The sequence below is a fragment of the Phoenix dactylifera genome, chromosome 7, assembly GCF_051530095.1.
Source record: "Phoenix dactylifera cultivar Ajwa chromosome 7, Ajwa_hap1_PhDact_Kaust_v1.1, whole genome shotgun sequence".
NCBI classification, from domain to species: domain Eukaryota; kingdom Viridiplantae; phylum Streptophyta; class Magnoliopsida; order Arecales; family Arecaceae; genus Phoenix; species Phoenix dactylifera.
The window spans coordinates 22964817-22978034 of NC_143196.1; the positions used below are offsets into that span (position 1 = coordinate 22964817).

The window sequence follows — 13218 nt, forward strand, 5'->3', positions numbered from 1 at the left end:
CGCGTTGTCCTAAGACAGCTCCTATTGCATAGTCGCTAGCGTCGCACATAATCTCAAAAGGTAATGACCAATCGGGTGGTCGAACGATGGGTGCAGTGCTAAGCATAGACTTTAACTTTTCGAATGCCTCCTGACAGGTTTCAGTCCAATTGAACGGTATATCAAGGGATAGGAGGTTACATAATGGTCGAGCTATGATACTAAAGTCCTTGATGAACCTCCTATAGAATCCGGCATGACCCAAAAATGATCTAACATCTCTAATCGTCTTGGGTGTAGGTAGCTTAGCAATTAAATCAGTCTTAGCTCTATCTACTTTCATGCCCTTCGATGAAACAATATGTCCTAAGACAATTCCCTTTGGCACCATAAAGTGGCATTTCTCCCAATTCAGTATCAAATTCTTTTCCATACATCGAGCTAAGACAGCTTGTAAATGTGACAGGCAATCATCAAATGTGTCGCCAAAAACGGAGAAGTCGTCCATGAACACTTCCAAAAATTTCTCGTTCATGTCTTCAAAGATGCTGAGCATGCATCTTTGGAATGTTGTAGGTGCATTACACAACCCGAATAGCATTCGTCGGAAAGCAAATGTGCCAAAAGGACAAGTGAAGGTAGTCTTCTCTTGATCTTCCGGTGAAATTTCAATTTGATAATATCCCGAATAGCCATCGAGAAAACAATAGAAATCATGCCCTGCAACCCTCTCCAATACTTGGTCTAAGAAGGGTAGAGGAAAGTGATCCTTTCGTGTGACCAAATTCAGCTTTCGGTAGTCAACACACATGCGCCAACTCGTCGGGACACGAGTTGGAACTAGTTCACCTTGTTCATTTTCTACTACCGTCAAACCCGATTTTTTAGAAACGACTTGAGTAGGGCTTACCCACTTGCTGTCGGAAATTGGGTAAATAATACCCACGTCAAGCAACTTGAGGACTTCTGCCTTAACCACATCTCTCATTGTAGGATTTAACCTTCGTTGCATTTGCCTTGTGGTTTTGGCATTGTCCTCCAAATATATCCGGTGCGTACAAATTAAGGGGCTAATTTCCTTCAAATCGGCAATAGACCACCCTAAGGCTCCTTTATGATTCTTTAAAACATCAATTAATTTTCCTTCTTGGTTATGATCAAGTCCAGACGAGATGATTACAGAAAAAGTTTCTTCGGGTCCAAGAAAAGCATACTTAAGTTCCTTTGGTAAGGGTTTCAATTCGAGCTTGGGTGCTTGCTCATGGGATGGTTCTATTTTCACCTCTCGAGGCGACAATCTCTCAAATTCTCCTTCTTTTGGTCTCCACCCATTGACCATCTTGATATCTAGATTATCCACAATAGGTGTGACTGACAAATTATTACCATTGGTTCCATTAGGACACCAATCAATTAAGCTATCATTGAATGGGTCGTTAATTGCTTTAGCTAACAAATAATCTTCTGCGATGGTTTCAACCCAATCAACCTCCTTACTCTCTTCGGAATCATTGGGTTGTTTGCACACATTAAAAATGTTCAGTTCTAAGGTCATATTACCGAAAGAAAGCTTCATGACGCTATTCCTACAATTAATCAATGCATTAGAAGTTGCAAGGAACGGACGTCCTAAAATGACCGGAATCTGAGATTGTGAGTTCGAAGCCGGATGTGTGTCCAATACAATAAAATCGACAGGAAAGTAGAACTTGTCTACTTGGACTAATACATCCTCGATAATCCCCCTTGGAATTTTAACTGACCTGTCAGCTAATTGCAAAGTGACGGAGGTTGGCTTCAACTCACCTAAACCAAGTTGGTCATATACAGAATATGGCAATAAATTCACACTCGCCCCTAAATCTAACAATCCTCGCTCTATCCTAAAGTCACCTATGATGCATGAGATGGTTGGGCAACCTGGATCTTTATATTTAGGGAGAATGTTGTGTTGCAAAATAGCACTCACATTTTCAGTTAAAAATGCCTTCTTCTTAATATTTAATCGACGTTTGACAGTACACAAGTTCTTCAAAAATTTGGCATATGAGGGTACTTGTTTGATTGCATCAAGAAGAGGTATGTTGATCTTTACTTGTTTAAAAAGTTCAAAAATTTCAGAATTAGGTTCGAGCTTTTGCAACGGCTTTAACCGTTGTGGAAAAGGTGGAGGAAAAGGACATTTAACTTTCTTGGTAGAAGTTGGGACCTCAACTTCTTCTTTGTTCCTTTCATCGACTTTGGGAGCATCAGCATTAGAAGTGACCTGCGGTCTCAATGGGACGGTTTGATCAATGACTTTCCCATTACGCAAAGTCATGATGCTCTTTGCATGTTCTGTATGCGAACTAGGAGCCGTATTATTACTACCGTGCACTTGTGGGTTAGGTTGGGGTTGAGCTGGAAGCTTACCCTTCTCTTGGGTACTTAGGACGGTAGTCAACATTGACAATTGGTTCCTTATGTCTTCAAAATTTTGAGTATTTTGAGCATTGATATTAGCTTGACCTTGTAGAAAAGTTTGTATGGATTGCAAGGTATCCTCGATATTTGGCTTTTGAGAAGGTGATGGTGCATAAGTAGGATGTGCAGGTGGAGGAGCTGAATGGTGTGACTGTTGAGGATGATCGTTTCTCTACCTAAAGTTTGGATGATTCTTCCAATCAGGGTTATAGGTATTCGAGTATGGATCGTTATAAGGCTTTTGGTAGGAGTTCATAGCATTTGCTTGATCGTGCAAGACTTCTTTGAATGCCGGTATGGTGGGACAATCAGTAGTAGTATGACCCGACATATCGCAGATACCACAACACTCGTTTCTAAGTTCTATAGTCTTGACAGGCTCAACCTTCCTAAGCTCAATTTCTTCTACCTTTCTAGTGAGGGCTGCCATTTTAGCGTGAAGATCATCCTCAGTTCTGAGGTTGTAAAGGCCTCCATGTACAGAGCTAGTAGGCTTAGGCAAAGACTTGTTGCTTCTATCCCCGTTATCCCAAAGTTGGGCAGTCTCAGCAAGGGAATCCAAATACTCCCATGCCTCATCAGGTTGTTTTTCTAAAAATCTACCATTGCACATGGTCTCTATAAATTGTTTCAACTGTGGAGATAAACCTTCATAAAAGAAGCTAATGGTTCTCCAAGTTTCGAATCCGTGATGAGGGCATGAGAGAAGAAGGTCTTTAAATCTTTCCCAACATTCATAAAATGTTTCATTATCTTTTTGTTGGAAATTGCTGATATGTCTTTTCAAAAAGTTAGTCCTTTGTGTGGGGAAGAACTTCTTTAAAAATTTTCTCTGCATATCTTGCCAATTTCTTATTGATCTAGGTCGCAAAGAGTTTAGCCATGTTTTGGCCTTATCCTTTAGAGAGAAAGGAAACAATGTCAGCTTGAGGACATCCTCGGTGACGTTTGGCACTCTAAATGTAATGCTCAATTCTTCAAAATCCTTTAAATGAAGATACGGACTCTCGGACTCTAACCCGTGGAACTTAGGCAGCAATTGAATTACCCCGGGTTTGATGTCAAAATGTCCTACATTATCAGAAAAAATTATGCATGAAGGCTGACTAGTCCTAGCCGGTTGTAGGTATTGTCTTGGAGTCATAACATGGGGTTCTCGTTCTCGATTGTGGTGACTCCCCACATCTTCATTTAAATCAGCCATCTCACAAGGTGTGAGATACTGCGAAGGAATTTCAGGGGTATGTCCTAAGGGATGATCTAAAGTTGTACGACTTAATCGACCGGTGTCGTCCCTATTCCACTTTAGCATGCAAAATATTTCCCTCTTTTTTTTTCTTTTTCTTTTTTTTTAAAAAAATAAAAGAAAATAAAAAATAAATATAAGTACCAACTAAAGTTACCCTAAAACGATATCCTAAAACAAAAATTTTATTCACAATCAAACATGCAACAAAACATTACACCTCAATTTCTAATATTTTTCTTAAATTTCTAGACAGCTCCTAACTGGTTTGAAGAGGACACCTAAGCCTCCAATCCGGTCTAATGAACCGAGTTGACCAGGTAAGCTCCCAGGTAAGTGGAGGGGTCACGATGCGTTCGCAAAGGTCCCACTTAAAACCCACTTGCCTCGAACAGATGAACTGTCTCCCTTATAGGGACAAAGCTTGCCTAGACATCAACTAAGCCACAGAGCGAAATTGGTGCAACTTTCGGTGGTCTTCGTCCTATTGAGCTCGAATGTCCTTAGGGGCCAACGTCTAGTTGATTTTAGTTAAGCTTAGGATATTTATGCACTGGGGTAATTTTTGGGCTAAGGACGAGTGATGAAATCCCGACCTTATCTTTTTAAATGGGTTCAGCCCTTAGAATATTTTATGCTGATGCCTTATACTATATGCAACAATCAAGAGATTTTTTTTTAATATTTTATGACATGACATTAAATTTCATTGAATAGGTGATCAAGCAAATTAATTATTTTTTTTTTAAATTTTATGAGTTGACGTTTGAAATTTGAATTCTGAAATTTGAAATTTGAAATTTGAAATTTTAGGTTTTTTTTTCTTTTCTTTTTTTTTAGTTTTGAATAATCACCCTTGATCTTTTCTTAAAGTTTTTTTTTCTTAAATTTTCAATTAGCAACAAGGGTTAATGAGATATGATAATGATAAAATTCTGATTCTAAAAAAAATAAATGCTGAAAATTTAAAGTAGAAAGCAGCAAGGTTTAAAGTAGACCGTTCAGATTATCTAACAATGTGTCTTGCACTAGCTGACCAAATTTTAGTCCAATCAGACGGCTAATTTCTATGATACAGAGTTTGATGCAGACTGTGCAGTGAATTAAAAATAGTAGTAATTTTTTTTTTTCAAAAGAAAAATACTAACTACTAAGATAAAAATTAAATCTAAAATTATACTAATAACTCAGCCGTTCTCCGGCAACGGCGCCAAAAACTTGGGGCAAAAATAAAATTATTCTCCCAAGTGCAGGAGAATCGCACAAGTAGTATAACTCAGAAGTCCGAGGTCGATTCCTCAGGAAACGAAATATGGATTATTAGCGTAATTTCAGATTAATTAATTCAATAAATTCGTGGGTTAAGATGATGTTTTGCAGATAGAAAATAAATCGAATAAATAGAGAATCGAAGTTAGGATAGATTAAGATGGTGCAGGGATCCAGAATCTCCTTTGATAATATCAAATTCATGCGATAAATTCTATGATTCTTTTGTTTTCTTTAAGAATTATAAGCAGAAAATTTAATTATGGAGTATGTTCTTGATAACATGAATTCTTTTGTTAAGCATTCAACGTGCCTTATAACGTCAACGATGAATCAAATAATCGAGGAAGACATGTATCAATAAGCATAAATCATAAAAGAATTTTCAACATATAAGAATCATGGCATAATCAAAAGATAAATCGTATAAAGCAAAGGATTAGAATTTACATCATGAATTTGGTATACCAAATGATCTCCCTTCACCCATCACCTAGGATATCAGCCCTCCATCTTCCTCTCTCTTTCTCACTCTTTTTTTTTTAATAACAGAAACAGGGCATCCCCTGTTTCTTTCTATTTTTTTTTTCTCTTTTTCTTACTACTGCAGCAGCCAGGCTCCTCTGTTTTCTTCTTCAAATCGGAATCGGAGCTCCCCCCTTCTCTTCCCAATCCCAGCCCCTCTTATACTCATCTCCCCCCTCTATGGATCTTGGGGATGCGCTGGAAATCAATGCGAACGGCTGATCTTGGGCGCGTGAGGTTGGAAGGATGAAGTCGCGGATGCTGTGGAGGAGGCGGACGGCTGGGCGGTGATCGCGGATGGCCGGAGGAGACTGAGGTGTGGAGGCTTGGCATGAATCCCAATCTTCTTCAAATGGATGCACAGAGATGCTCGGGAGCTGATCGCGGATGCTGGGAGATCGTTGTGAGAGGATCATGGACGCTGATCTCGGGCGCGTGAGGTTGGAAGGTTGAAGTCGCGGATGCTGTGGAGGAGGCGGACGGCTGGGCGGTGATCGCGGATGGCCGGAGTAGACTGAGGTGTGGAGGCTTGGCATGAATCCCAATCTTCTTCAAATGGATGCACAGAGATGCTCGGGAGCTGATTACGGGCTGAAGCATGGGAGCGTTGATCGGGTTGTGAATGGACTCGAGGAGGAGCGGACGCTGGGAAGCCTCTGAGATCAAATCACGAATCCGGGAGCTCGCGGTATGCTGAAGATGGTAATGGATGAGGGCTGCAGCAGGATCTTTGGCATGTGTCACGGGAAGAGGCTATGGCATGTAGACATGTGTAGCTCCGGTGCAAATGTGCTTGGCCAGGTTCAATTATGCTCCTAACATTATTAGGCTTGGAGCCATGCCTTATCCCAAACTATACAAAATGCGCATTTAAACTCTTGATTTACAATAACCTTTGCACCAAAAAATATAATATTAATGCAACACTTTTATCATTATTTATTAGCAATAATATTAATTTAAGTGATGTGTAAATCGCACTTTTGTGCTCTCATCAATATGGGAACCTGATCACTATTTGTCATGCCCCGACCCCATCACCCGGGTCCGGTACGCGACCGGCCGCATGAGCCCTAGAGCAGTGCCCTAAAGATCATGCAAGGCCTAAGATAAACAAATAATTCCAATAATTCCATAAATGCCAAAATCAAAGATTAATGTAATTCAATCAAATTCAACTAAAATGTACTGATTTATTACATATTTTCAAATGTCCATAAATAAAAGATAGATTAACTTCTATCTATCCAGCAATCAGACTCTATGCTGATCTTATTTCTCGTCCCACCCAATGGTCTCTACAAATCCAGTGCCTCTGAAAAAGGAAGTAAGTGTAATATGAGCTTTTCCAGCCCAGTAAGAATCCCAACAGCCACACACAGAATAATAATAAAATAAATCAAGCATCAAATAAATGCTATTTCATCATTCAAAAAGCTCAACAAACAACAAGTGTATATATCAGTACATATACATAAATCCTCTTTCACATTATGTGATCCATTCACATATTACTCTGATTCCCAAGTTTCAAAGTTTTTCACTTCTGGCTTTAAACTAACCAAGTTCATGACCCAGTCTAAGGCTGCACAAATCCCACGCATAAGCTCGTGGCAGCTATCCCACGCGTAAGCCCGTGGAGGCTATCCTACGCATAAGCTCGTAGAGGCTATCCCACGCGTAAGCCCGTGGAGGCTATCCTACGCATAAGCTCGTAGAGGCTATCCCACGCATAAGCTCATGGCAGCTATCCTACGCATAAGCTCGTAGAGGCTATCTCATGACAAGGTTAGTCCAACCCATTCTACATGTCTAGTTTTACATGTTTAATCAAATTTCAATCACATCACATATTTTCTTAAATTCTCAAAAATATGTCAATTCTTCCCAATTTAATTATTTCAATATTTTCATAACAAAATGCACATCTCATATGTGTCATATCAGCTCATAAAACAAATAACAACATAATTATAAAAATATATCCAACGATAAATCCAACAAATGCATAAATAGAGGTGCTCAGATGTAGGGATTCTTACAGAAATTTGTGGACCGACTCAAATACGGATCCCGATCACAACCTACGAGCTGGGGTGCTGAGTCCCCTGATCAAAACCTCCTGGCTCCGCTGACTCCTCCCCTACAACATCAGTTACCAATCACAAACTAAATTATTTAATATTTAAATATTCTAAACCATAATTCACATTTATTATGGGGTCCATCACCAGGTCCCCAAACATCTCAATCCTTCTAGATCTAGGGCAGTCGGGGTGGTCCGACTCCCACCCTCGTACCACCGGCCTATGTCGTCGCCAGCCGCGGCCGCAGCCACGCCGGCGATGATGGCCGGTCTCGATGAAAGGACCAAAAGAAGGAAAAATCCCTCTCTCTTCATGGTTGGGAGTACACCTCCCCTCCTTCATTTTCTTTGGTCCAAGGGCAGCAGCCGCCACCTGCCCAACCCTCGGCCACCACTGGTCGGACCGTCGCCGGCTGCCACTGTTGCTGTCACCGGCGATGGTGGCCGACCAAGAGAGGGAGAGAAGAAGAATTTTCTTCTCCTTTTTCTTCTTCTTCCCCCCAAACCAACACTGCCCCCTCCCCCTTCCTCCATTGTCAACCGAAGTCCTCCCCTCTTCTTCTCCCTTCATCAGCCGAAGGCCCTCCTCATGGTGGCTCGGCCTCTCCCCCCTCACCCGACGGCAACCCAAGCAGCCTCCCCCCCGACCGCCGTCGTCACTGCCAGTGGCCAACCCACGCGAGAGGAAGAGGAGGAAGGGACGGGATCACGAGGAAGAAGATCTCGGATCCACCATCCCCCATCACCAACCAAAGCCCTAGAAATCCATCTCCGACCCTCACACAAACCCGACCAACCCCACCGCCATGGATCCCGGCCAACTCGATGGCTGGCGGCGGCGGAATCCGGAAGAGAGAGGCCGAAACAGGGGTACCCTGTTTTGGATCCCTTTCCGACGGCTCCACCGGCCAAAACCCCACCAACTTGACCCAAAAATCTAGCAAATGAAATGCAAGGGAAGGAGCCATGCTTACCTCAGCCCGACGGGGTGTTCCGACGATCTTTCCGGCGCGAAATCGGAGGAGGAACCGCGAGTAAACCGGATTAAAACCCTCGGATCCCAAGCTTTTTGTGGGGGTTTTCACCGAAGAGAAAAGAGGGTTGGATCTTCCCCCCTGGCCGGCCGGATCTCGGTCTCCTCCAGCGAGTCGCCTCCCCCGACGACCGGCCTCCCCTCACGCCGCCGCCTCCTCCCTTTGCAACCTCCTCTTCCACGATCGTGCCTAGGGCACGATCGTAAAAGGGAGACGGGCCCGGTCTTTTCGGGCCAGCCCGTTATCCCTCTCTTTTTTTTTCCTGGGTTTTTACATTCTCCCCTCCTAAAAAAGAATTTCGTCCGCGAAATTAACGTACCTAGAATACCAAAGAGTTGAGGGTGTTTGGCTTTTATTTCTTCCTCGAGCTCCCAAGTGACCTCTTTTTCGGAGTGGTTGCTCCATTGCACCTTTACATAAGGAATGGTCCGACGTCGCAACACTTGATCCTTTCTATCCACAATCCGTACCGGGTACTCTTCATAAGTCAGATCCTCATGCAGACTTATTGGCTTAGAATCTACCACATGGTTCGGGTCCAGAATATATTTCCTCAGCATTGAAACATGAAATACATTATGCACACTTGATAAAGCTGGTGGTAAAGCCAAATGATATGCCACTTCTCCAACTCTGTCCAAGATCTCGAACGGACCAACATACCTAGGGCTCAATTTGCCACGAATCCCAAACCTCATCACACCTTTAGTAGGAGATATTTTCAAGAAAACATGATCACCAACCTGAAACTCCAGTTCTCTTCTCCTATTGTCAGCATAACTCTTTTGTCTACTCTGAGCTATAAGGAGCCGTTCTCTGATCACCTGTATCTTATCCATAGTTTGCTGTACTATCTCTGGACCCAATACTTTTCTTTCTCCCACATCATCCTAACAAATTGGAGATCGGCATTTCCTGCTATACAGTGCCTCAAAAGGAGCCATCTGAATGCTGGCCTGATAACTATTGTTGTAGGCAAACTCAACCAGTGACAAATGACTATCCCATGCACCACCCAAATCCATGACATAAGCCCTTAACATATCCTCCAAGATTTGAATAGTGCGCTCCGACTGTCCATCAGTTTGTGGATGAAAAGCTGTACTGAAGTCCAGTCTTGTACCAAGAGCTTTATGAAGGCTCTTCCAAAATTGTGACACAAATCTAGTATCTCTGTCAGACACAATTGAAACTGGAATCCCGTGCAGCCTCACAATTTGCTCTATGTACATACTTGCCAATTTCTCCAAAGAAAAGCCAACTCTAAAAAGCAAGAAATGTGCTGACTTGGTCAGTCGGTCAACAATCACCCACACTGCATCATTACCCCGAGAAGTCTTAGGCAAAGCAGTCACAAAATCCATGGTGACATGTTCCTACTTCCACTGAGGAATGAGAAGAGACTGTAATGGTCCAGCAGACCTCTGATGCTCAGCTTTCACTTGCTGACACACTAAGCACTGAGCCACATACTGAGCTATATCTCGCTTCATGCCACTCCACCAAAAATTTTTCTTCAAGTTCCGGTACATTTTAGTACCTCCTGGGTGCACTGTATAAGCTGAGTTATGGGCCTCATCAAGAATCTCTTTCTTCATTTCTGGTACTTTTGGCACACATACCCTGTTCCCGAATCTTAAAGAGCCATCTTCATGCACTCGGAATTCTGACTGCACACCTGACTCTACTGTTTCTCTGATCTTCTGTAATTCTGGATCCTCTCTCTGAGACATCTTGATCCTTTCAATCAGAGTAGGCTGCACTGTGAGGGTAGCCAAATGTACCTTAGGATCATGTAGCCGTATCTCAATCCCTGATCTCTCCAAATCTAATAAAATATGCTTCTGTGTAGTGATTAATGCTGCCAGCCCTTCTGCTTGTTCGTCCTTTCCTGTCTACCTAAAAATATGCTAGACAGATCGTTGTTAGAACCGACGAACAAAAGTTTAAATTTAATTCTACTCTTACCTTTCCTACTCGAAGAATAGCGGTTGTGATAAGTGCTAAATAATGCATAAATTAATATCTTATTCATAGCACTTATCATTATTTTAATATATATATTTTGTAAAATTAACCATAAAAGATGTGTTACCCTCATCATTGCATTTTAATAAATTAATTTGAGTTTGATTTAATTATTTATTAATTGAGCCTAATGTATGCAGGTCGAGTCAAGTTCAATAAGATAAAGTCGAAACCTACACTACATCATTTTACATCCTCCGGAGTCGACTCCAAGAACTTTTCCCCAAAACCCAGTGCTTCCCATTAATTCCCATCTGCACCTAATTCTCTTTCCACACTTTTCAATTATTTGTTTCTCAGATCTCAAAGCATACCATCTAGTTGCACGGATCTCAAAGCCTTTATCTTCTTCAAATCTCAGCCGGATAAGCATCCTAGTTTCCTCCCTGCCTCAAGACAGAACTCCTCTTCCGATGAGATCAACACCCAGCCGACCACACACATTCATATCTCAGCCATGTTCTTCCACGTCATCCCTTTTCTCCCCTGCATCCCGACTCATCTCCCCAACCTCCTCCGCTAGATCTCAGCCAAGATAAAGCTAAATCCCGAGCCTCCGAGTCGTCTGCCATGATCCTTTTCTTCGCATTTGATCCCAGCGGCATCATCCATTCCTCTTGAACTAATCCAGCATTTTTTCAGATTGACCCCAGCCTCCAAGATCCTCTCAAACGCCCGCGTCTCGCATCACTCCCCTGTTCCGAGATCCATCTTTATCCAAGCAACCACCACAACCTAGCAAATCACGCGGCCATGCAACTCCCCTCCACGATAAACTCCCAGCTCATGCTCTCCCCTGCATCTCGGATTCCAAGCTTATCCCGTGATCCTCTTCGTCCGTAAATCCCTCTCAACTTCACATCCACGTCTTCTTCGAATCCTTCCCAGCATTTGGATTAGCTTCAGCCGAATTCTCATTATCCCACGACCGCATTAGATCCATCCTTATCCAAGCAACCGTACGCGTCTTCCCCGCGTTCACTTCCCCTGCTTCACGTCCGCAGCATCCACATGTGATTCTCTCAACGTCTCAGAGTCTTCCCGCAACCAATGCTCCACATCACAGCCGTAACTTCCTTCCAAGCCAAATCCAGAGCCCGTCCCAGCCTCCCTCCGGATCATGTTCGTTACCAAACTTCAAACCAACTCCCCTCCTTCACTCCATTCTCTTCCCAGCATCTGTATCTCCACGTCACCACGGAATGAATCAACATCCCAAGTGCATCCCGAGCTCCACGGAATTCCCTGTTTCGGAACCACTCCCAACTGGCATGCCAGATTGACTCAAACCAATCCAAGCATCCCACGTTCGGCCATCCGTGGATCACGTCCCAGCTCCCTTGTTCCTAGCCGAAGGATTCTTCCAAAGATCTTCCTCCCAGCCGAGATCCGATCCTCTCAACATTTTGAAATCCTCCCACGTTCGCCCATTCGCATGAGATCCTCCCAACGTCCACGGTCTTCCATTGCTTCGGAACAAAGCCGGGATCTTCTCAACCATCTCCTCTTCATCACGAATCAAGGCCTCAGCTCCCAGCTCAACCTCAAATCCAGGCATCCATCCTCTACGATCAACGTCCACGTCTCTGCTTCTTCTAGATCAGCTTTCCTGCTTCCGCAACTGCTCAATGCATTCACAACTTCTTCCGTGTCGTCCACGCAAGCCAGCAAGCAAGAGCTTCTCCAAGGATCCAGGAATCAGATCTACAACGTTTTTGGGATCACCTCACGAATCCAGCAAATCCAGCAGCTCCCATCTGCAGAACGAATCAGCATCCCAGCCGCGTCCAAGATCTTCTACCACGTTGAAGAAGCTCGGTTTCTTCCTCTCATCGATTGCTTCCACGTCAACTGGATACGCTTCAAATCCCAGCATCTAGTTGTTCCCAGCCATCCACTTTTCCTCTCGTTTGTTCGATTTCAAAGCTTCACGAATCAATCTCTGAGGAACAGAACATCCAACCGGCATCCAAATATCCGCGTGATCAGCTCTTATCTCGAAGATATTCTGAGTCCTTATCTTTCCAATCGCACGTGAAGCAAAACAGAGGAGAGAGAGGGAGATGGCAGCCTATAAAAGGGGTCAGGCGTGAGCAGAAGAGGCATTCTTCCCACCCATTCTCTTCTGTTCCATTCTTCTTCCCCCATCGAGCTTGGAGTAAGCTGAATCCCATGAAGTCAAGAGAGAGATTATTTTTGGGTATTCTGGAAATGATTTCTCAGAAGAGCTGAGAGGGAGCCGTTTTCAGTAGAAGCTACGCCGAAAGGAGACGTCGAAGAGATGGAGGTAGCCATGATGGGAGCCCGCTGCTGTGCCACTATTGCTGTCGTCCTCCACTGCATGGAAGCTTAAATTCCTCACTAACGCAGGATGCAACCCTAACAAAGGGATACGGGTTTTTATATTTTATTTTATATTCTTGGGGTTGTATGAACTTATTGTTTTTAATGGATATCTTCTTTTGAATCATATTTAATTTCTGTGATTTTAAGTATGATGTTCGTACAACTGTTCTTCATGATCACTAAGTAAATATAAGATAGTCCATGCTTAGGAAAGATGCGATGTGCTGCCACCTTAGATTAGG

General features: G+C 43.1%; 1 non-coding gene across 1 annotated transcript; it reads left to right on the forward strand.

Annotated features, from left to right (window-relative positions):
* The first annotated feature begins 3125 nt into the window (after positions 1-3125).
* Positions 3126-3234, forward strand: LOC120109061 (small nucleolar RNA R71). Its single transcript, XR_005510029.2, has one exon. It is a non-coding gene; the product is annotated as a small nucleolar RNA R71 (small nucleolar RNA).
* Positions 3235-13218: the final 9984 nt, after the last annotated feature.